Source organism: Boleophthalmus pectinirostris, unplaced genomic scaffold (genome assembly GCF_026225935.1).
Source record: "Boleophthalmus pectinirostris isolate CB_2022bp ecotype Guang Dong unplaced genomic scaffold, ASM2622593v1 HiC_scaffold_1, whole genome shotgun sequence".
Lineage (NCBI taxonomy): Eukaryota > Metazoa > Chordata > Actinopteri > Gobiiformes > Gobiidae > Boleophthalmus > Boleophthalmus pectinirostris.
In genome coordinates this window covers 23,469,615-23,495,343 of record NW_026570970.1, presented here as the reverse complement: position 1 = coordinate 23,495,343, position 25,729 = coordinate 23,469,615, and the positions used below count along the sequence as shown (strand labels likewise).

Genomic DNA, 25,729 nt, shown 5'->3' with positions numbered 1-25,729 from the left:
TTCCCGCTTTAAATCCTCGATCTTCGGAATTGTTGCCAACACAGAATGTATGTCTCTTCATTGATTGGCTGGTCCCTGGACTCACACTTTCGGGGTTCTTGCAAACCGTCTAGTATATTCTGATTCCTGACCCAGTCACTGAAGAGAAATGAAATTGAGCGGAGGCACTAGGTGGCGCCAGCCTGGCTAAACAGGATGAATAAGAGAGTAAGGAATCTATCAAGTCTGAAATGTATACACGACCAGATCAGAACATCTCCAAGGTTGCAGCTCTTAGGGAGGTCGCCATCTGTAGTGGACATTATCAAACGTAAACCATGGAAAAACAATTTACCACTGTTCTAAGCTGGAACGGCCATGTGATCCTGTCCACCAGTTTAACCTGTAACTTAAAACACTGAAAGAGATAATCCTGGTTCAATATACACAATTCTTAACATAATCAAATTACAAAACGTTTAGACCATCAATATATAAAGCTGCAGGACATATTGTTCTGCCTGGTTGTGCAATATTTATTACTCAACAGCCTCAGGGGGAGAAAGGGAGTAAGACAAATAGCACACAGCTTGATACAGAGGTCAGCAGTTATCAACATTTCAATAGTACATGTTATAGCCTGTGGGGATTCAAAACAAGGAAACTCAACACAGGTCTTATATTACGCAAAATGGACTCTTGTGAACTTTAAACCATGTTAGAATGGTGTTTATTATTAATCGGTCTACATTTCCAAAGCTCAAAATGCTCTACTCCACCTTGTGAGTTTTCAAGTTAACAGCTACCTTTTACTTTTAGTTCAATAGATAATTCAATAAATTCCAGGGCTGAAATCATCCAAATGATTCTAGTGAAGGTGTATGGAGAATAAAAACACAATGGAGCATCACATTGCCACATGATAATGCAAGATAGTGTCGAACTGAGTGTTTTCTGTTTGAGAGAAGAAGTCGACCTAAAAAAGCAGGATTTGTGTGTTAAACATGTGTAAGCAAAACAATATACAACACCAGGCATGTCTGTGATGAGGAAACAACATTATAAGCTAGATCAGAAAACAGCGTAATATGGGCCCTTTAATAAGAGAAGGCACTGAATAAAAAGACCACAAAATTGCACACTTCGCCCTGCCATGTCACCGGTGAACATCTGGAGCAGAAGTCGATTAGAAGTCAAAGCACAAAGCTGGCCCCGGACCAGAGAGACAAACGCAGACAATCAACACGATCTCCATCGTTGGCTGCTCACATCTATGACCCCACACACACGCACACACGACACACACACACACGTCTCACTCCAAACTGGACACCATGACACTGAAGCCGGATGACAGCGTTTCAGTTGCACTACAGGGAGCACAAGTTCAGCACCAATGTCACCCCCGGCAACAGTCAAACTAGTCCAAAGCAACACTTTAAACAGTACAATGCACAACCATAGACTGTACAAAAGAAGAAGTGGACCAAGGGAGTATGACGTCACCCACAACATCCAGCTCCAGTCAAATGAAGCTCACAATGCTAGCAGTTACAGAAGCAAATTTGGAGCAGAGTTCCATATTAGGAATAGGAATGTATTTGCAGACAAAATAAAAAAACCGTCATCATGTACATAGGGTTAATATGATCTTTTTGAGACCAAAATAACAAGGCTCACTGCAGCAGTTACAGAGACAAGGATGTAAATTTTTCTAAAAGACTAAGTACAGGATTAGCACTGTGTATAAAATTGTTATATTGTTAAAGGTGGACCATGTAACTTTCTGGTGGAGGATTTGATAGTGACATCTCCTCAGTATGGCATTAAACTTGCGTATCGCCATGGAGACAAGCCTGTAATACAAAAGTTACACAGTTCACATTTAAGTGTAATGACCAATGAATTTAAATTCACGGTGACAGCTTTACATGGTACAAAATGTATCCTCCCTACGCTTATCTACATTGTCTTGCTTTACATTTGATCCCACCCACAAGAGCACATTATCATTACCCATTAAACATATAAATGGGTTAGAATAGACTGTGACAAATCATGACAGAGAAACATTCAAAAGAACATACAGTAAGCGCTATGAAATGTCAATCCTAATAGCTCTTATTAACATCTCTGTACTTCTTGTCCCAGGCTGGTGCATTCACAGCTTCCCATTAAAAGAAGCCACAGTAAAAATTAAGAGTTTTGTTGTTCGGACGATCAGTCTGGATTTACACATCAGTATAGAGTGTGCAAAGGGGAAACGCAAAAACTAAATTGCTTTGTTGACCTTTCTTCCAGATGAGACCTTTACAGATTCTGAGTTTGATGCCTAATTGAGGACTGACATCAGAAGAGTGATGAGAGAACTATAGATTAAATACAGAGAATTAACTTTTTACATCTTCGGACTTCAGAATTTTGGATGTTTTCAATTATAATAAATTAATATTGTCCTCTGTATTTATGTATAGGTCTTTTAGTCTAGGTGCTAATGCTAATTTAGAAGCATGATAAATATGAAATTACTTAAAATTATGTTTTGTTATTTTGCTATGTGCCAAGCCTATTTGATATTATTCAGAGCAATGGGAGGGAGACTGATTATTGCTTATGACTCAAAACTACTTTGCAAGATTTTACTTAAAAATGTCTAACAGATATTCTAAATTAAGGAAACAATGAATTCAAATTGCATTAAAAGTATTGTTTTATTGCATTATGTTAACAAACGCTGATTTTTAGATCATTGTCATTCATTTTCTACTGCCTTACTTTTTAACTATTAAAGATACCTTAAGTTTAAGCCACTTTGCTTTGTTGATTTATAAGTTATCATTGGCTATCATCTAACACAAGAAATGAGGACACACTAGTGCGAGGCTCTACAGTCCAAATCCACATTTATTCAGTGTTAGACAGTCAGGAGTGAGCTAAAGTTACATTATGTTGTTCCACTAGTCTTTTTCTCCCCAAAACTATCAGAGTCACACCTGAGGGAGAACAGCAAGAGGGCTCCACCAAACACAATGCATTTAATCACTGAGAGCAAAGCTGCTGTAGTGTACCAGCCTCTACCAGTTTGCTCACACTCCAAAACTTGGCTTCTTCTTCTCACATATCAAACATCATCAAATCACATACAAGCTCAACATAGACACCTGTGGTACATCTGCCCTCTGTTCATTTTATGTGAGCTGAACACATGTGGGCCACTCTGGTATTGGCTGTGTTTTCTTGAGCTTTTTGGCCCGAAGCTGTTATTGATTTAGTCCAGGGAGTACTTAAACTATCGCACCATCGTTCAGACCCTTTAATGGCCATTCACACTCACTTACAGAGCAGGGGCCAAGACAAGACTGTCCTCACTTCAACTTTACAAAACTAAGAATGGAGGATTTCAGAAACAAAACTGTATAAGAATGGGGAATTTCAGAACAGGTAAGGAAAGCATTGTAGGATGTCTCGTTTACACAGTTATAACAAAATTATCGTATAAGTACAGCTGCATGATTTTAGAGAGAGAAAGAGGAGAAGGAAGAGAGACAAGAGGATGAGCCAAAGGTGTCAAAAGTAAAGTCAGGTTGTAGGTCTTAAGTACCGTATTTTTCAGACTATACTACTTCAGACTATGTATATCTGAGTCCTCCTCGTAGGGGGAAAAAAAACCTTAAATTATCCATCCACACACATTCACAAAGACAGGGAGGTAACGCTGGGCAAATTATGCCACTATCTGCCAATGAATTGTGAATGCCTGGGCTAAGATATCAGTCTTAAGTGTCGCCGGTTTGTTTCACTCAATGCGCCTTATGTATGAAAATGGACGAGAGAATTCAACATTATTGATATTGCGCCTTAAAATCCGGTGCGCCTTATAGTCTGAAAAATACGGTACAGGTTAAACTGTTTTAAAACATCTAAATAATTGCAATCTTTGAAATTTGATAATTGTGGCAACTCAAATAGTGTTGACGATTCAATTGAAGTAATAAGTAATTAAGTATGTTTTTTAATTATATAGTGCTTTTCACAAACACGCTTTGCAGAGCCCAATTCAGTCACTCCATACCCGATGGTGGTAAGTTACTATTGTAGCCACAGCTGCCCTGGGCCAGACTGACTGAAGCGCAGCTGCCATGCCAATCGGCACCATCTGCCCCTCTGACCACCACCATCACTCACACACACACCACTTTCATTCTAGGCAACGTGGGTGAAGTGTCTTGCCTAAGAACACAACAACAGATTTTGTGACTGACCCCACTGTGGCACCTGATTTTCCCAGTGGTCTCCCATCCAAGTACTAACCCGGCCTGTCCTTGCTTAGCTTCTGAGATCTGACGGGATCAGGCTTTGATAAGACGGTAGGGCCACATTGAAATTCAGTATATTGTGCAGCCCTAAACGTAAGTACACATTTTGAGTACTTCTTACTTCATTATCTGAGAATCCAAATTGCTTCTCTTCCAAACAAATCACTAGTCCTTTGAGCTTGGATCAGACATAATTGCATTGACAAAACAAAGGCATTTGGCGAACATTCTGCCAAATAGCTGACAGGGGCACAAATAGAGAAAAAAAAGGCAGAGTCAGCTAATTCTGACTCCTTAAAACTATAAAGCAAATTTGCCTTCAAAGGTCCAAAGCCAATGTGGTGATATCCCTGAAGAACTGAGCCTACACTGGATAAAAGAGGAAACTTTGGACGGGCTGACAAAACATGTTTATATCTCCCACTTGTACGCTGCTATTTTTCCCCAATGTCAGGGGCCAGGTCTGTGCAGGGGTGTTACCATTTAGCGCGCCCGGGTTTCTGGTACGCTTTCTTCTGCTGAATTGATTGCAGAGGTCAAAGGTCAGCCATCTCATTCGGCATTCTCCTGTTAAAGCGGCTAGACCCAACCTGATGCATCTGTGCCCACATATTCTGTCTGTTCTCATCCCAAACTGACTGGGGTTAGCAAAAAAAAAAAAAAAAAACTCTTGAAGGAAAAAAATAGGGCCTTTCTATCTCTCCTTTTCGCCTCTTGTCGGTTTGGTACGTACTCACAAAAGCAGCAGACAGGCAGCTAGAAATCAATTCCATGGAGCCACCAGATGAAAGCCGAGTAGAAAAGTGTAGAAAAAAGACTGAGGAGCTGTGTATAAAGATTCTGCCAGGCCAAAAGCAAAAATAACTAACATTTAAGGGCTGATCTAGCACCTGTCTATACACACTCCAAATATGAAAATGTACAGCAGAGGCAAGTGGGAGTTGGTGCGCAATCCACTGCAACATCAGGACATGCCCGGAGTGATCCAAGTGAAGAGGAGAGGAGACAAACTTGCAGGAAGGACGGGTAGGTGTACTATGAGACATGCAAAGTTTTGATTTCTGAAATAAACCAACTGGCTTGTTTTGGAATCTCGAGATGTGGCTGGTGTTGAACCTTCGCTTGTTTATTTTTATGGAGTGAATCAGTGCTGAAATGTCTGAAGATTTAAAGTCACCAAACAGCCAACAGCACGTAAAACCAATTATTTCTACCATGGCAAATACGCAGGTTAAGAAAGTAAATATTGCAGATTTCAGACAAAGAATTTTTTAAATGGTTGATAAAGTTACTAAATTTGGCAATATTTGGCTGTTTTTTTGTAAAGATAGACTATTATATTGGTTTGCCGATATACATGTACTGTGCTGTTATTTGACCTTTTAAGCATATCGGCTATCGACCTTTAATCTCCAGCATTGGCGAGTATTTAATTTGGCCTATCCAGCTGCCTAAATATGCATAAATAATATATTGTGTGTCAGAGGTCAGGACTTGCAAGTTGTGACTTGGACTTGAGTCACTATTTTTAGGACTTAAGACTTGACTCGATAAAATGAGAAGACTTGAGAAGCACTTTTAAATCTGAATTCTTTCTATTCTGACCATAATGACTCACACTAAGATCTTGTCAAGACATTCAAAAAGGAAAAATTAACTAAAATAATTTCTACAACTCTTACATAAATACTCCAAGATTTTTTTTAAAGTACAATTTAGTTCATTCCTAATTCATATAAATTGCAAAAATCTAAGCTATATTTGGTACTTTGGTTTAAAGACTTGAAATGACTTGAAGCTCAGAGCAAATGACTTGGACTTGACTTGGACTTATGGGCCAGTGACTTGAGACTCGACTTGGACTTGCATGTATTTGACTTGGGACTTGACTCGGACTTGAGGTCAAAGACTTGAGACTTACTTGAGACTTGCAAAACAAAGACTTAGTCCCACCTCTGTTGTATGTATAAAGCTGAATTTGAACACTTAAGTCCAAACGTTACTGCAAAACAGCACTTTTATCCAAACTGTGGCACAATAAGGTTGTGGATGAGTTTGTACTAAATTTAAAGTATAACATTTTGGGAAAATTATCTAAATCGCTCCCACATATCGGCCCAAAAATATTGGCTTATTGGTCGTTCGCTACTTTTTTTGTAATTGTATGTTTTTGTTTAATGACAAACAATAATTATCTACTGGTTTCAGAGTGATGAACACTTGCACCGTTGTCATAGTAATTAACAATTCAAAACCAAATGTATCTTTTGAATAGTCCTCAAAATGGCCTCTATAGACTGGAAGCTTTCACTTACATTGCAGACAATTTCTAAGCTGTTATAAGTTACAAACATCTTTTCCATCAAGCAAACACAGTGTAAAAGAAGGTGCAAAGATCCAAACTTAAACAAGACAAAAAGAAGCTAGAAAAAGTTGTGGGATGAGACCAGAGGACTGGAGAGGCTTACTCATGCACATGGACAAATCCTGCATATTGCCTGAGCACACAGTGGCCATAAGCAGCTTGTGGCAGCCTGGATCCCTCACGGCCCACTTAGAGACGAGCTCTGGGCCCTATCCCCGCCTGCATCACTGCTCGAATGTGTACTTTGGTGTGTACACAAACACACACTGCACGCTCGACAAGTATTTGGATTAACCTACAGATCGATCCTGACAATGACAAGTCGCACAGAGGAGAGGGATGTGACAAGAGAAGAACTAAAATGTAATCTCTGTTGAATTTCATCAGATATATTATGTTACATGTTTAGGAACATGTTTTTAAAGGTGCACTATGTTATTTTTCTGTTGGATGGTCACCCACCTGCTTGTCTTCATGGAGACTGAAATGTCCCATATTATTCCATTAAACGTATCTACACGACCGGTCAAAAGTTTTAAAACACCCTAATTTTTCCAGTTATTTATTGCAGTTCAAGTCATGCAAGTCCAATGAACAGCTTGAAATGGTACAAAGGTAAGAACTGAACAGCCAGAGGTTAAAAAAAAAAAGATAAAAAATACAAAATACAAGTCCAAGCTCTGCCAAAACTACCTCAGGAAAAAAGAATGAGATGGTAAACTTGAAAACATGGAGTGGCCAGCACAGACTCCAGACTTAAACCCCATTGAGCTGGTTTTGGGATGAATTGGACAGAAGAGTGAAATCCAAGCAACCTACAAGTGCCACACATTTATGGGAACTTCTGCAACAGACTTGGGAAGAACTTTCTGAAGAATATTTGATTTCTGTTGTAAAAAGAATGAGCCTCGAGTGTGTTCAGCTGTTATATCTGCCAAAGGTGGACATTTTCATGAATCAAAAGTTTAGAATACGTTTTGGTCTATAAATTGATTCCATGATTTATTTTTCAACTCAAATTGCTGATTTATTCTATGCTTTCATTTCAGAGTGCAATAACACAATAAACCAATAAACAGAGAGGGTTCACCCCTGCACAGATCTGACCAGTAACACTATTTTGTCTCCTTGGGAATAGAAATCTTAAATGCCATACTTTGTAATAATCTGAACCTCCAAACGTTGCATAGTGAATGTTTATACAGTTTTCATAGTTAAGTGTGGTTCATTTGAAACAATACAAGCTTATCCGAAGTTGTAAAAAACAGTTTTATTTACACTTTACACATTGTGCTCTAACTCCTTCAGTATTTGATTTGCCCATGCCAAACACTCCACCACTTATTCCTCCAGCAAGACCCATTACCCTCATGTCTGTTCTCCTGCAGATCAAAGCCGCCACACTAATATTTCCTCCCAACGCCATCCCAATAAGAAAAACACCACTCTTCACATTACAAGGGCCAGATTTGAGCTGACAAGATATCATTGGATTACAAAGCCCATTTCAGCGTGAGTTCAGAGCTCGACACAGCGCGGCGGCGAGCTTGGTCAGGCATGTAGATGGAGATAGAGGTGCCTGTTCACTCCTACACATCATTGTCTGTGGCATTTACAAAAGGGCACTCGCCAAAGTCTAAGACATGACAGCACTCCTGCCTCCATCTGCATCCTGCGCTTGCTCTGCGGACTGAATGTAACGCTTTCCGAACCAGTGGAGCGTCTGCAGTACACTTTAGCGTCGAGGCGGGCCTAGATTGTCCGCGCACACAGGTAAAAAGCATTAGCGGAATAGCGTTAATATGACTTTTTCCATTTGCTGCCAACAGAAGAGGCCATTTAGACTGAGACAGAGGAGAGGTTCAGAAGAAAATTAAAAGTGGTGCATCCAAGCGAGATAAAACAAAGAGGGTGCTCGTAGGGGCCGGCAGCGACGACGTGAAGTACAAGGAGAGCAAATACGTGCATGGTAAGGATACAGTCACGGACCTGGACTTTAGAGTGATTGTCTTTTGAGATAACGAACAGCAAAATGGAATATCAACAAATAAATCAGCTAAATAAAAAAATAAAAACAACAGATAGCCAAGTCAGGACCATTGTTCATTGTCTCCAAGAAAGGGTTACTGCTTTACCAGGAGTGTTTTTACTGCATTTTCTTTTAAAGTTGTCTATAGATCACAAAATTAGAAAATTACACACATAACATTTTTGTATGTACGCATGGTTTATCAATGAAATCCCTGAGTTTGTCCTTTAAATGCCTCCTTCTCGTTTCTATGGAGACGGATGCCATACTGTGGAACACAATAGATGTAACTGAATTGTACCTTCAATTTGTTTTCCGTATCTAGGAATGAAAAAATGTAGAAAATGTTTTTGTTGGATCAGGTAAAACTCGGGAATCATTATAATTGTGTGTAATTGTTCGTTCCAGGAGCCATTGTAGCCTATTCACCCAGTCCATTACACCAGTCCAAAAGTGCTCCAGTCTCCAGTAACTACTCATTTCCAAATCATGAACTACATTTTTACAGCACACCGGCTACGAATTCACACCAAACAAACAAATGTCACAATGCCAATGGTTCTAATTCCATTTTTAGTACAACCAAGCAATACAACACACAAATTTACTCAAACTACTGCATCCTTGTTGGAGGCAGGTTATTGATTTAATAGTAGAAAGTACAAACAAAATCTTTAGTGTCACTTTTCCTACAAGGACCATTTAGATCACCAAAGCTCCACTTGAAAAAAACTAAATATAAGAGAATCATTCAGGTGAGATAAAACAAAAGACATGCATGGAGGTAATTGGTCGAACATACGCGCTCCACAAGACTGAAGAAAAAGGCTGGGGAAAAAAAAAATAAAAAATCCAAACACACAGAGCGACGAGGCGAGGGAACGCATCAAAGCTTGATTAGGTGCGCATTAGATAGCGGGCCTACTTTTTCCGCATGTGAGTACTTAGCCGCTCGCAGTGCCCCAGAGCCCTTCACTGCCCATCACAAACCAGAGAAAACCTGTGTTCCCTTTCAGAGTACATGTGTAGTCCTGAAGCGAGGCGGGGTTGTAATGTTCACGATGGAAGGCCCTGGTGATTTGTAGAGGAGGACCAAGCATCTGCGGTAGACGCGCATTAGCGATGCACTGGTGGCGGTTAAGAGCTCTCCATATGCCATAATAAGACGTGTACGTACTGTGTCAAAGCACCAGGACCTGAGGAAAAGTATGTTGCTTATAGGGCTCATATTACGCTCTTTTCTGATCTATATGTGTTTCATGTGTTTTATGTTGTGTTTTGTCTCATTCGCTGGTGCTAGGCTAGCGCATGTCAATGGCCATAGTTAGCCTGCCACTAAAAACAATCTTACCCACTCCTCAAGCACCTAAAGCAAAACTATTATTATGCCAGACTGTCGATGTGAATGTCTGTGTCAATAGAATAATTTTAGAAGTAAAACCATCTTTGCATTTGAAGCATTTAAGTCTGAGCAGCAGCAGTGAGTTGTACTTCCAGATAGAAAGCTTGGCAGCGGCAGACTGATATCACCTAGCAACTATCTTACTGGCAATGTAAAATTCCGCTGCTGAGAAAATAGTCCCTGAACATGGAACGATTCATGCGATGCAAGGTTAATTTTATTTCAAACATTATTCTACATCGACAGTCCGGCGCAATAATAGATTTGCTTCGTGTGTTTTGTGGAGTGAGTAAATTTTTAGTGGCAAGCCAACTATGGCCATTGACATGCACTAGCCTAGCACCAGCGACCTCTGCAAATACAAGGACTGGATGGAATATTAAAAAAAAAGTGTCTCCACATGTCTCCAACACTCTGACTCACTAGGAAATGAGGTCCTATGTCCAAAATTCCGGACTGTCCCTTTAACACACACACCCTTTATAATTTGGTATGTTTTTATTTTTTTCAAACTTCTTTTTTTCAAACAGAAAACACTGTTCCACCTGGTGATGTCATGTGGTACAACAGGAAGTGCTCCACTGTGTGTTAAAACTCCATAGACCTTCACTAGAATCATTAAGCTCTGGAATTTCCAGTCTCTACTAAATTACAGATAAAACGTAGCTGTTAACTCGATAACCACCACTTCAACAGAGTCTTTTGAGTTTTAAAGATGTAGACATGCTAATAACAAAGGGTTATTCCAACATGTGTGAATGAAATAAAACTCAACACCAGGCAGCTTTTGTCCCACACAGAATTACCGGGGGGTCTGTTGTATCCAGCGCCCCCTGGCTTCAGGATTTAGAGGCTGCAAGTCTATATTTTGGGGTCGACTCCAATTCCCTCTTCTCCCCGGTTGCTAGTCTTGTTGATTATGTCTGTACTGTGTTTTTGTTGTATGTGCTGATGTTGCAGAGGGGTTTCTTTATTCTTTATTCTCTGTACTGGTTCCAGAGTGTCCCAGATTCCAGACATTTAGTATAAGTTTCCAGATTCCACATAGTTAATAGTAAAAAAAAATAATTATGTCACAGATAGTAATCTCAAGACCAAACTGTTTAGCTTATCTTTGTAAACCGCTTTGTGTTGGATTTCTTGTATGAAAAGCGTTCTATAAATAATGTTTGATTGATTGATTGATTATAACAGCATTGTAATGTAGCTCAAAGCTCACAAGAGTCATTTTTGTGTACTGTAGGACCTTTAAATGAGTTATGATAAACTTGTTAAATATAGTGGGCATTTAAGTTTTTCATTTCTTTTGTATTATTGTACTTATGTATAGTCTCTGTTTACTACCACTTTCCTTTTCTCTTGGGTGAAGGGCTGTAATTAACATTTATTTCAGTAGGTAACAGTATATTGCAATTATGATACCATAATGCTGCTGTATTTGTCAGAAAACATATTTGTGCTTTTACCTTGTGTTTTAGAGTCTGTATACTGCAGGTAATGATTAACAATTAACAATGTTTGTACACTGATCTAATTGCTCGCTCATGCATACTGCTGTGGTGTCCTCGGGCAAGACATATAACCCACTTTGACCCCAGTGTCTCTGTCTACCATAGTATGAATTGGTGAGTAGTTTCTTGATGGTAAAATGCTTGGAGTACCCACTGGAGGTAAAAATGTGATATATTCTAGTGCTGCTTTCTGATATAAAGAGCAATGTTATTCACAATGTCCAAAAGAGATTCAATGGAAAATTTAGGGGTAAATACTTCATCCATGTACTGATTGTGCACTAGCTGGTGTAGTTCTACAAGTTGTATCCTCCTAATGATAAATAAATAGTCCAATTTCTCCTATATCATTGAGGCGGAGAGGTTAACACAGTGTTGACATGGAGAGGGGTTAGTTCTGAGCAGAGAGGGGGCAGGGGGGCAGAGGGGAGGGCGCTTTGGGGTCTGGGGGGCATCTGTCCACTGTTTAATTTGCCATCTGTGATCGGCTGTAGTGCCAGGGTCCCTAATCAGGCAATCCATCACAGCCCATAGAAACACTGTCAATTACACACACCATCTTCGGCCTGTCACTGCGGCTCTGAGTGCTCTGCTCACTGTTTGGGCACATCATAGAGAAATACACAAACCCTGTTCCTCTCCAGATGTACATTTAACAGCAGCGCCTCTGATGCTGTCACTGTGCTGTTGTGAGTGGGGCATTAATATTCATATTAACATGCACTGTTTTTACACACATATTAACATTTTATGGGTGCTACTCTTCCAGTGACATCTGGGACTATCAGTCTCATGATAAATAAATAAGACTAGTTTATTATTAAATGGGAGAGAGGTTGCGTAATGTTTGCCTATGCCTGGCTTGTTTTGACTGGGAAAATTGTCACTTTCAGCATGACCCAAATTAGTGTTTGCTGATATTGACACTTATAAATCCTAACGATTGACTCTTCTGAACTTTAAGCCATGTTATAAAGTTGTCACATCATCAAAAATATATATACCTGGAGTTGTGTTCTGTTTCATTCACAAATGTCTGAGTAACCCTTTATTATCAGTCTGTCTATGTCTCCAATGCATAAAATGCTCTGTTCCACCTTGTGATGTCATGAAGCTGTAGTTTTCAAGTTAGCTGCTCCTTTTACCTTTTATTCAGCAGATTTAGGTAATTCTAGGTCTGAAATCATCCAAATGATTCTACTGAAGGTGCATGGAGTTTAAAAACACAGAGAAGGACTCACTATATAGCCCCATGACATCACAGGGGGGAACAGAGTGTTTTTTTTTTTTTTTTGTTAGAGAGAAGAACTCAGCTTAAATATGCAGAAACAAACACAACTATAGGTATGTTTTTGATGAGGAAACATTATAACATAGATCAGAAAATAAAGTAATATGGACCCTTTAAGAAGATGAATCAAAAATTTTAAAAAGTACAAAATATTATAACTATAAACTTTTGACAAGCATATTGCTGGCCTCATAGCTACTACTAACTACTACTACCTACTAAGTCATTTTTTGTCCAAATTGATGTTTTTTGTCTCATTCTACTCTCCAGACCCTGAAGCATCCGGCTGTAAAACCAAAAAAAACTCAGACTGCCTCAGTCATCTTATTGACAGACAATTTATTTTTTGTATTTTCACACTAAACCTTGAAATATAACTTAGGCTTATGCTATGAGGCTTACAATACATCTTTTAAGGTCTATATAAAAGGTCTTTGAACCACAAAATTTTGATTCTGTATGTACTTATTAATATTTTTATAACTGTGATCACACCCTGTTTATCCTAGCAATAAATACTGATTTATGTTCTACTGTATACGGGGAGGGTGTGTCTGATAGATATCATTTGCAAGGTAATGAGGTAACATAAAAAGTACAAACAGATGTAATTACTCCAGTTAGTGTAAAACATATTACCATTATCATATCATTATCTAGATTTGTATTCAAGTTACATACATGCAAGTACAACAAAGAAAATACTGATTTACACTGTAGTGTTAGCTAAATAAAGACTTGGATGTTTTGGTGCAGTGCAGTCAGTCAAAGGGCATTTTAATTTGGAGTCATCTTCTCTGTGCTACTCAGGTCAGCCTCCCTGCTGTGAGGACTCATCAGCAAATTAATAGACATGTCAACAGTGTTTACATGCAAAATATTACGCACACAAGCAAGAATAACTTCTCAAAATGTAAGTATTTTTGTCAACTTTTTTTCCTTTTTATCTTGAGAGGATTTGTTGTTTACCACGGATAATATGCATCAACATTCTTTAAAGACAGTGCGTTTATAATTAAGAAGAAAAATGGCGTCTTCAAATATCAAGAGCTAAAATGCCGGCTGTGTGTTTTGACAGTGTATATAACCTCCTTTAGTTTATGCATGGGAATAGTTTAAACTGTCAGCTATTGCTTCAGTGTTTACCAAAAACAAATAGCATTTATGAGCAGTGCAGTGAAGTCAAGCAAAAGGTTCATCTTTTAAGTCACACCTACATCAAAACAGCAAAGACGCAGACTGCCTTTTTAAAATGTGGGAAGAAAAAGTGCACCAGCTGAAGTATGACTAAGCCAAGACAAACAACAAAACTCACAAATGAACTTCCTCCTGCTACTATATTTCACATTTATGCCCCAGTGCTTTTACAAATACTGGATCAGGTTCAAAAAGGGTTACGAGAAGTTCAAGTTACACTGTCAGCATTTAACATTAAAATATTACTAATAGCTCCCGGGAGGCACTAGATAATGTACCTATATTGTAATATGAGTTAGGGTGAGTTAATAAGAGTAGGAGTATTAGTAGGAATAATAATGACATTCACAAGGGCATTCTAATTAATATTTGGTTCCAGAAAACACTATTGAAAAATGAAGTCTGTTGTAAGTCTAACAAATGGTCTTCATTTCTGAGCTGAATAATACAATACTTTCAATTAAAGCTTTCAATTACCCAAATGTTCTCTTGCAAATGAGTACAGTTTGTGCCTGAAGCAGCCATTGGTGGTCAACATTGCTTCACTTTACTGTCTGAAAGCGTGTTCTTAGACTTAGACAAACTTTATTGATCCACAAGGGGTATTATGTGGACGCAGTAGCTCACACTTCACAATATAATATAACAACAAACAGAAAAATATAAATGGTAATAATACATTCAAAATGAGAGGCAAAATTAGCAAGAGACTGGTGTCAAATAAGGTGAAATTATACAATACATAACAACAAGTAAAAATAGTAATAGAAAATATATCTGGGCTATAAAAGGAGTCAGGAGAAACAGTGCTAAGATGAAGTAGTGATTGACAGGACATAGGGTTATCTGCATAAGGGTGAGATGCTGTATAGTTGGACGGAGTTGATTAAAGTTGTGATTGTGACCTCAAAAGCATTTGTGTGTCAAAGAGTTTGTCAGGGCTTGGGACTTCTCTTTTAACGGTTTGAAAATCAAACAAGCAATTTTGTCTTATCCTGTTATTATACCTGTCTATCAAAATGAAAATGTACACAGTGTCAACAACAGTCAAAAGCACGATGATATAGAAGACAACTCCTAAATGACAGTTGAGTAGTATGAGAGGTATTTTTACCGGTTGGCCATGATGCTGAGAACAGACAAAATGTGTGGGCACGTTTCCAACTATTATCTGCTGCACACACTCCACTTACTGTACCGGCGGCTCCAGGCAAAACGGTTTACATAAGGCACAAATCTCTGCTGGCTTCTTCTACTCTAATAAGAGCATGTGTGGTCCTGCTGGAGTGGAAGAACTGCTCCACCACAACATGCTGCAGAGGAGTGTGCCAGTTAATACAGTGCAATGAACTCCAAATTATGCTACCATTCTTTTTCAGTAGGGCTGCCTTTTAAATTATAAATCTAATAGAGACTGTAGTTACATATAATTGCCTACAGTTTGATACATAATCAAAATAATGTATTATTATACTTTCTCAATATTAAAATGACAGGATTATTTAGGCTTAAAAACCAACGGTAAATTGACTTGTTAGTCATCCTGGTAATCATAGACATTATCATTTTGAATTTTTTCTATTGTGGATGGATTAAGTTACGCTAACAACTGTCAGGAAAACGTGTTGCTACAAAAGCAAATGAAAACTCAAAGAAGTTTTCACAATTTTAGATCAGGCTCACAATAAATCTGTTAATTAGGGGCGTGCATACACTGGTGTCTACCTGATTCAAATGTTAATGCTATTTACAGACAACGACACCATGCTTTCACATACTGAAATACCATACATTCAATACCATGGCTGGTGGGGCAAATGCAAGTAAAATTAATTATTTCCCCAAAGAGTTTTCCATAAATATACAGATTTATTATGTGACTGATTATACAGTGTGTACATATGTGTAAGTGCAGAGGCAGATGAACAGAAATGACTCCAGGCAGCAGAAGGCAGGTCGCTGGGTTTATTTCACATAAATGTGTACAGCAGGGGTGGCAGCGCACTGTGAAACTCAAATAGGAAATCTATCTGGAAACCAGTCAGCATAAAGTTTTGAAACTTGAGTGCATAGTTCACCCATATAATACATGTTCATAAACATTAGTTAAGCTTTGGCTTCTGTTGGCTCAAATGAACTTGGATGAAATCATGTGGTTCGGCTGTTATTTTGATTGGTATAAAAATGCAGGAAATCAGGGACATCATACTTTGACCTTTGCATGACCCTTACTGTCAGTGGGTGAATAAAAGCATGTTTGCAGGTGTACTGTGCATATTGTGCGTGATTAAGATTCAGTGTGAAACTCTATTTGCATTAATGTGCACACATGTTACATTACATGTTTAATTTTAATGTATTCAGTTCAGAGGAAAGGTTGGGAAGTAAACTTAAGTTAATTGGCCTTTAGTAGTTCATAAATCCATATTGCATATTTATACCTCATGTTGTGTGTATTAAAATATTTATCGTGAACATTTAGTCTAGAAATGTATGTGTTTGATGTGATATCCCCCCCAAAAAATAAATAAAATGTGTGTTCCATTTGTGGCCAAGCGCTATGGTTATGGTGAAACTGAACTACAACTACGACTAAAAGTGACTACTATATATGTATTTTATTACAGTATATGTGTTTGTTTTTTTTATTGATATTGCACATTGATTCTATTTTTAACAATAGCCACACAAGATTGTCAGCATGTTTTTTTTTTGCGTGTTAAAAGCCTATATGAGAGGTGAAAGCCGTGTCATTCAGGGCATCTGACTAATTGTATATTTATCCCCTTTGAAAAGCACATTATTCCGACATAATACAAGGCAAATACGCTCAATAATCTTTCACAATTTGTTATTAATTGTACCTTTTATAGTAGTTTAACTTTGAAGAGAGACTTTCACCAGTTATTCTATGACTCTATAAAGTACTAATCCAGTCTGTCTATAAAGATGTCAACACATGCGCTCCCAGCTATTAGACTGTTGACTGTTGGCATGGTTAGCTGGCCTTTAGCCATCGGACCTCTCATGCGTGTGTTAGCTAGTGATAGGTAAACAATGAGTTGAATGCAGTGGAGCAGATAGACAGGAGCGCTGTGCATTACCTAGCACAGCTATAGAGACACCACTGGGCTGCTGAGAAGTCTGTGACAAGGAGGGGAAAGTAAACTTAATCACACAGAGTCAATTTGCCCTGATTTCATCGCCGTCTCTTCTTGAATTTTAAGTTCTGTGTCATTTGACTGACAGCACATTGTCCAAAGCATCATTTTCAGATGTATAATTAGCACAACAGATTTATGTAAACACATGTCTGTGTCTGAGGTGCAGTAATAATTATCCACAATACAAAAACAATACACAGCATGTCCAGTTGTTCTAAAGGTTTTATTACAATGAGATCACCATTGGGCATTTTGATTCTAGTTGTCAATGTAAATGTAAATAAATTCCAAATTAAACATTTGATAACTGTCCAAATAATCTGTTTTAAAGCGGGGGTACCTCATTTTCAAACCATTAGTTAACTGTTCCCAGCTCTCACAAAGTCTTTAGCACATCACTAGTATAGACATGCATGGATTACTGGTCACTAACACACCTTTAGAAATAGCTTTTCAGACAAATAAGAGAAAGCAGGGAGTACCACCCTTAAGGGGCACCTCAATAGAAATGCTTTTCCTTTACCAGGATTGTTCCACTGTATGACATTAAACCTCTTCTTCTCTTTTCTATCTTGCATTAATTTGATTACACAAGCTTTAATTGCTAAAAAAAACCCACAAATCCATTTGAAAACATTCATTCTTATAGTGAGCATTGTCCACAGATCTGCCCTCATTGCATCATCTGCTTGACTCCAATAGGGATTGATAGTTTTAAGGCCATACTGTACAAAACTTACACACTGCACTTTGCACACCCAATCAGCTTTAAATGTAAAATGTTTAATAATTAGATGAAGATGTCATATAGTAGTCTAATTTTTTTTTCAGAAAGTTAAGGTACAGTTACAATATACTTTCTGGGAGGATAAAGAATTTGCTTATGAGAAAAAAAAAAAACAAAAAAAAAAACTTCAGTTTTAAATCAGTTCAGGTAATTTTGAGCTTTCAGTTTTTAGATTTATAACTGTCTATGTATTACACCAAACTGACTCTTGTGAGCTTTTAGCCATGTTATAATGCTGTTACCCCCTCAATAATAATTGGAGTTGTGTTTTGTTTCATTCACTCATGGCTGAGTAAGCTTTTATTATTAATGTGTCTACATCTCCAAAACTCCAAAAGTGATCTGTTCCACCCTGTGTTGTCATGTAGTACTAGTTTTTATGTTTAGTAGCCAATTCAAGGGCTGAAATTATCCAAATGGTTCTAGTGAAGGTGTATGGAGTTTAAAACACAGTGGTGCACCTGTATCACCACATGACATCATAAGGTGGAACAGACTGTTTTCTGTTGGAGAACTCAGCCTAAATATGCAGGGTTTGTGTGTTAAATATGTGTGACTGAAACAAAACACAACTCCGGATATGTTTTTGATGAAGAAACAGCATAGCACAATATGGACTCTTTAAGAGTTAAGATTATTTTCATTTAGAAGCTATATGATAAATTGTGGGATTCAAAAAGCTGTTTTACATTGACAGCAGAGTGAGTAATATACACTCCCATGATGTAATGGGGTGTGCTTGTTTTTCTATGCTAATGGGAGCATCAAACTGCGTGACTCTGTGAGACAAGTTAAGGCTTGTGAAGCACCTGTCTACACCTCTATGACAACAATGCAAAATCATGGCAACACCTCTTTGTTTACTACTTAGTCTAATCCGCTGGGACTTAAGGTTAACTAGGCTATTACCGTAGAAACACTGCATACATGAATACATTCTTTCAGGAAGCAAATGATGGGACTCTGGTGGGCGGCAGGTGAATTTCTCTAGGCATTATACCGTATACATTTAAAATAAACTTATTGACTCATAGCTGAAACTACATTATGTAACCTATATGCCGGTGTCTACTTTGGTCTCCTTACAGTGCTTTGTAAACCTGTGAAGTTAAAATTGCAATATAAAAGGTATATAAGGGTCTGATCTTGAAAATTATTAAGCATGATTGTAAGATAAGGTAAAGAAATACTAACTTGACGCACATTATCAGGTATATTTAAGGTTTTTGTGAATACATAGCTTAAGGCGAGACACTGCATGTGAAGAAGAAAAAAAATATATAATAACACATTTTTGATAATGCAGTGTTTTATATAAAAAATAAGGCATTTTATGTGTAAAAACTGTCTAAGTTTACATTCTTGGGACATTCAAAACAGAACCATGAAAAGAGCCAGGTTTAAATGTCTTGCTTCAAATATATAGAGGGGATTTTGGATATTTTATTTAGTATTTGAGTAAACTACTGAAGATCTAAGTGAAAATTTGCCTAAAAATTCAAATGTTGAGTTAAACTTGAATAAGTCAGTCATGAAATTAGATATAGAGGTAAGCTTATTAAATTAAATATTAAAACAAACATCTTTGTGCAGAGTGGACAATTCTGTTGTTTCCACATGAAAGCCCATATGTTGAGAAACCAAACAAAAAATGTAAGAAAACAAAAACAATTTGCCTGTAGTCTCTCCTGAAGCATTTATAATCCAGAATGGTTTCTAGTTTAGGGTTTAGGGCACTGTAATTTCACCATTGTGACTAATGGTCAATGCATTGGTCCAACTTTCACTTCTTTGTGTCTTTGACTGTCTATCCTGTACCTACCTTAGCCAAAACACACACAGACATCGACTCACTGTGTGTCCTTTTTTGGCTTTCAGATTTTTTTTAATCCTCTAAAACATCAAAGCTTTGGCCTTCCCATTGGCAAGGACTGAAAGCTGTCTAGAGGGTACGTGAGTTAGCGGGAGGGTGGGGAGACCTTGGCCTGACCCCCTCTCATTAGTGCTGACCCTTGGCTGGTGTTGAGGAGGTGAATTGGAAAGACGCGACCCATGTAGTGCCCAACTGTACGGCTTCACTGCAAAACCTTATATAGAAAAGTGACAAGAGGAGGAGACATGGTCTGCGGTCACACAGCTAAATTTGTCCTCACTAAATATGAGCTTTCATAGATACTGTTGTACATGTAAGGGTTCATACTATAGGAAGTACAGTCAGATGGAAACGTGGCTGCCAATCACAACATGTGACATCCATGATAGGCAATGTGGATGAAGTGTCTTGCCCAAGGACACAACAAATATGCACTGGTCAGAGGAGGAATCAACTGACTTAATAACATTTCATAATGACTACACTATTTACATCCTTAATAAAGTGTGAACAATGATTTAATTTGTAAAGAACTAATAGTTTAGTGAATGATCAGGCTTATAATTAAGTTAGGGTATTTTCAACAAAGCTGTTTATTATGAATTAAGTATTTGTTCATGTTTTGTTAACAGTAATTAATTAAGGTATTGCTATAAAGTTTTCTATATAGTGCTTTTCCACCTTCAAGGCACTCAAAGCACTTTAGATCAAGGAACCACTAACCAAAGTGGACAAAGTGAGTGTGACGTCCCCCATAGTGTTCAGCGCCATTCAAATGAATCTTGCAAATTTGGAGCCAGGCTCTATATTATGGATTATATTATAGGATTTTTTTGACAGACAGAATAGCGAGAAAAAACAAAACCCAAAAAAAACAAAAACAAAAAAAAACAGGATCAAGTACAGCAGGTTAATTAGAACATTTTAAGACCAAAATGATGGGGCTCACTGCAGTAATCATAGAGAGAGGAGCGACAATATTCCAATGTAAATCAATAGGACCGAGAGTCAGAAGGAGCCGGAAGCACCTACATGCAAACTTCCCATTTGGAATGCAGCGGATAGCATGTTAGCTATGTCCATTTATATATACAGTCTATGCCACTAACCCATTCACACACAGACTCAAACATCAGTGTACGCAGACACTGGAGCCAAGGTGGGTCTTGCCCAAGGACACAATGACAACTTTCATAATCTGTGAGAGCTGCAATCACACGGCCAGCAGTGAATTTGACTTTTCTACCAATGATGAATGATGAATTTATGTCGAGAGTGGGATTAAAACCACCAACTTTTGGATCAGTGGATAAACACTATCAACTGAGCTACTGTTGCTGCTACTGTAACCTAGTTTAAGAACCTCTTTACTATTGTAAAAACTGAAATTAAACTGTGATTACTTCAACTTAAGATGCAAATGTTTGATAAGCATAAAGAACCTTCACACTAAACCTGATTATACTCCAGCAAAACTAAAGTTAAAGCCACAACATCTGGGCAATGGCAGGAATCCAGTTTATTTAATAACCAAGAGCAGAAAATCCATTTAATATGTGGGCATTAGTATGAGCATAAATTTACATAGCAATCAACAGGACAACACACTTGCAGCCTTTCACAGATTGTTATTTCTAAGGTTGTTTCATTCTTGTATATATTTTTTTACCTTCAAGTGTAGTTATGTATTATAATTGATATGCATAAAGAATAATGCAGTGGGATTAGGTGTTGTGTTTAGAAATAAGAAAGCACGGGACAAAATAGCTGTTGTATTCTAGTGGAAAATTCAACCTTAATCCGCAACAAAAACACACAATCAATAATGTCAGCCAAACAGAGGAAGACAGTTTTGCCTCAGCACTCAGCTTTCAGGAGGATGGACACATTTAGATCCATTAGATGATAGATAGGCCTTCCCATCAAGGTTTTTTTTATAGCAGTGTTTCAATCAGTGCATAAAGTAAGGGTGGCTATGGACTGAGAGTGACTAGATTCACTGCAACTGCAACTACAGGCCCAAAGAAAGGGAAACATGGACCCTTGAAATAGCTGTGAAAAGCAGTAAGCAAAAACCTGGGAACTATCTTCAGATTTTGAAATAAATTTGGGCAGGACTGGAGGAAAATCAAAGCTGTGTATGTTTTGAGTTGGAAAAGGCATGTCCAATGGCAACCCACCCAGACATAAGAAGAACATGCAAACACCACACAGAAAGGCCACACCCATTTCAGGAGACAGAACCTTTTTGCTGTGAGGTGAGTCACTTTGCTTGGTGTTGCCTTGTGAATAATGAATGGTTAATAATATGGCAAAGAAATACAGACTTTTTTCAGTTATTCAGTATTGTCAATGTAGGTTACTCATCGTTGTGGTGAAAAGGGAGCTGAGCTGAAAGGCAAAGCTCTCGATATACCGGTCATTCTACGTTCCTCCCCTCACCTATGGTCATGAGCTCTGGGTAATGACCGAAAAGACAAGATCGTGGATACAATCAGTTGAAATGAGGTTCCTCCGCAGGGTGGCTGGGTAGGGTGAGGAGCTCAGTCACACTGGAGAAGCTTGGAGTAAAGCCGCTGCTCCTCCGCGTCAAGAGGACCCAGCTGAGGTGTCACGGGCATTTGTTCCGGATGTCTCCTAGGCACCTCCCTCAGGGGGAGACCCAGGACACACTGGAGAGACTATGTCTCTCGGCTGGCCTGGGAATGGTCCAGGGTCCCCCCTGATAGAAGTGTCTGGAAGTCTGGGAGTCCCTGCTTAAACTGATGCCCCCTGTGACCAGGCCCAGGATAAGTGGAAGAAAATACATGGATGGATGGATGGAAGATTACTCATAAATGTTTTTGTCAATTTGCTACTTGTTGCCAGTGAGTTACCGGCAATTATGAAGTAGCCAAACAAAGGACTGCAAAGGGTTTCTCCATGTCCTATCTGGTCCATGTTCATCATATATAATCCATTATGAAACATGTATCATAATATGAAACCCAAAACATACACCACATACAAACCAGCTAAGTTATAGTCCTGACCAAGTCTAGACACACGAGCATAGAGATGGGTGGTGATGGGAAAAATAATTTGAAAATGTATGTAGTTACAGAATATTGAATACCTGAATTAAAATGTATTTTGTAACGTATTCCAATACATGAGGCAATCAATAATCAGAGTCCTGTATTCTGAATTTACAGTAACTTTACTTGGAGTCACATTTAAATTACACTGCAAAACACAACATTGGATTAAAAACAGCTTTGTGTTTATTTAGCCATTTGTTACATGTTAATTTATCACAAATTGGAGAAGAAAAGATTGCACATGCACCACCACAAGACCTGTCTTTCCTGTTTTACTCAATAATATTATGAAGTTTGAAGGCTAAATTGTGTGACCAAGTATTGCAATGCATTCATTTGATTTTAGAAAAGTAACTGTATTCTGAATAAAATCACCAAATAACCAAAGAATAACTGTACTGCAATCAAAAGTAGTATTCAGAACACGTATTCTCTGCACATGTATTCAGTTACTTCCCAACACTGGAGATGGGTCCTCTTCAGGTGAGGTGCCCCAGCGGCTTTAAAAGATGGGTCAAATGAAGAGGATAAATTTCCCTGCAGGGATAATAAACTGTACCTTACCTTAACCTAAAAAGACTGTAATGGGTTTATCCTCATCCTATCTAGTCTATGGTCATCATACAGAATTTCTTTTCTGATCTGAAAAGCAATCTCCACTTCATAAAAATACGGAAAACTGCAGCATGTTTTTAAGGTGCAGTGCATACTATAGAATACATGTCTATTTTCCAGAGCAATTCACCATAAAAACAATAATAGTAATATGGTTTGACCACTTGGCCTCATTTGACAGTGATGGAATAATTATCTCACTTGAATTAATATTGAGCGAGGTTATGCAGAGCGACGGTTAGCCTGGGGACACGGACATGAGCGCCTCCTCTGGGACCTAAGAGCACAGTGCCAGTGACAACTCACTAATCACTGGTGTTTTTCATTTGATAATGAACAGAGACAGGTGACAGGCTGGACATGTTTAAGAAAATTAGAAAAAAGATATCTGGATATTCAATTATAGCAGTTTATTTACACATTAAACATTCTCACTAGCAGAGAGTGGTGTAGGGATGTTGTCATGATATTCAAGTAATGGCCATTTTGATTTTAAAGGTTCTATATTACGCAAAATTTGAGTATTACCACATGACATCACAAGGTGGAATAGCATGTTTACGGTTTGAGAGAAGAACACAATCTAAATAGGCAGGATGTGTGTGTGTTAAACATGCGTGACTAAAACAAAACACAACTCCAGGTATGTTTGTGATGAGGAAACAACAGTGCAACATACATCAGGAAATAGAGTAATATGGGCCGTTTACTTGCTAAAAAAGTATTGAATGCTGTACAGAAGAGAGAAGTATACCATGCCCTGTAAAACCCTGCATAAATAATGGTACTTAAACATAGAATTAAAGTAACATCATCATTTCTTATTATGTAGCTACTATTTTTGAAAATGACTGAAGGTTTAAAAGGTGGCTGCCTGCAAGTTCTCCTGAGGCAATAACCTTGCTAAAATCTATGTACTTTTGAAACTTGTTTTGACTGAAAATACCAGGTTATGTCATTCAATACATTTTACAGAAATTGAAATTGTTGGAGGGTTTTGAAAATGTGGTTTATTATAAGAATGATAAAAGTGCATGTGTATATATAATACAGTGTACAGAGACAAAGGTGGTGGTTAATAGTTTGATGAATGACCAGTGAATTGGTTAAAGAAATTGAACAGAATGAGCAATCCATCACCTCCTAAGCAGATCTCCAGTCCACAATTAAATAACCCATATTATGCTGTTTTCTGATCTATGTCTTTATGTTATTTCCTCATCAAAGACAAACCTGGAGTTGTGTTTTGCTTTATTCATGCATGTTTAACACATAAACCCTGCACATTCAGCTTAGTTCCTGTCCCAAAAAGGAAAACACTGTTCCACCTAGAAAAGTCATGTCGTAATACAGGAAGTGCTCCACTGTGTTTTCTAACTCCTTCAACCCAAAAACATGCTACATAGGTGTCCAGGAAAAATAGCTGATAGCTAATGGAGGTCAATTAAATACAATCAATAAAAATAAAAAATAAAATCTAAACAGGGCATTTTGAGCTTTGTAGATGTGGGCAGATTAATAATAGAGGGTTACTCAAATATGTGTGAATGAAACAAAACACAACTCCAGGTTTGTTTTTGTGGAGTTGACATATACATACATATGTTCTGTATCTATTGTACAGTTAGTGGATATAGTATGTTCTATTGAATTGTTATTAAGCTTTTCAAAAGTATTGAAAATTAGACACTAGGGATGTAACAATAACTAAAATATTGTGATAGTGTATCGTCAAAGTTCTCACAATAATATCGTGGACCATCACATGGTCCATCACAATATAATGAATTACAAGTCTCTTTGCTTGAATTAAAAGTTATGGTGCAACAATAGCTAAAAAAAGACAAAGATGGAACTACATAGACCATGTTCCTTTGCTGCATTTCAGTGCAGACTACATGAAGAAATAACAGTTCTAAGCACTTTTAAGTCTTATTAACAGTTTTGTTAGCTTCCACAAAATATCACAATAAATTATACCGTGAGATATATATCGTGAAAATATCATACCAAGAGATTTGGATATTGTTACATACCTACTTGTGAGCCTCCCCACCATATCATGAGCTTTCCTATGATATCGCAATAAATATCGTACCATGAGGTTCATACCATGACAA

The 25,729-nt window shown here is 38.0% G+C and overlaps 1 protein-coding gene and 1 pseudogene across 1 annotated transcript in view; both read right to left on the bottom strand.

The window, feature by feature from the left end:
• LOC110156208 (receptor tyrosine-protein kinase erbB-4-like) overlaps positions 1-25,729 on the bottom strand; it is a 259,988-nt gene that overhangs the window by 210,270 nt on the left and 23,989 nt on the right. The window lies entirely within an intron of this gene.
• LOC129409016 (5S ribosomal RNA) lies at positions 4,243-4,360 on the bottom strand (annotated as a pseudogene).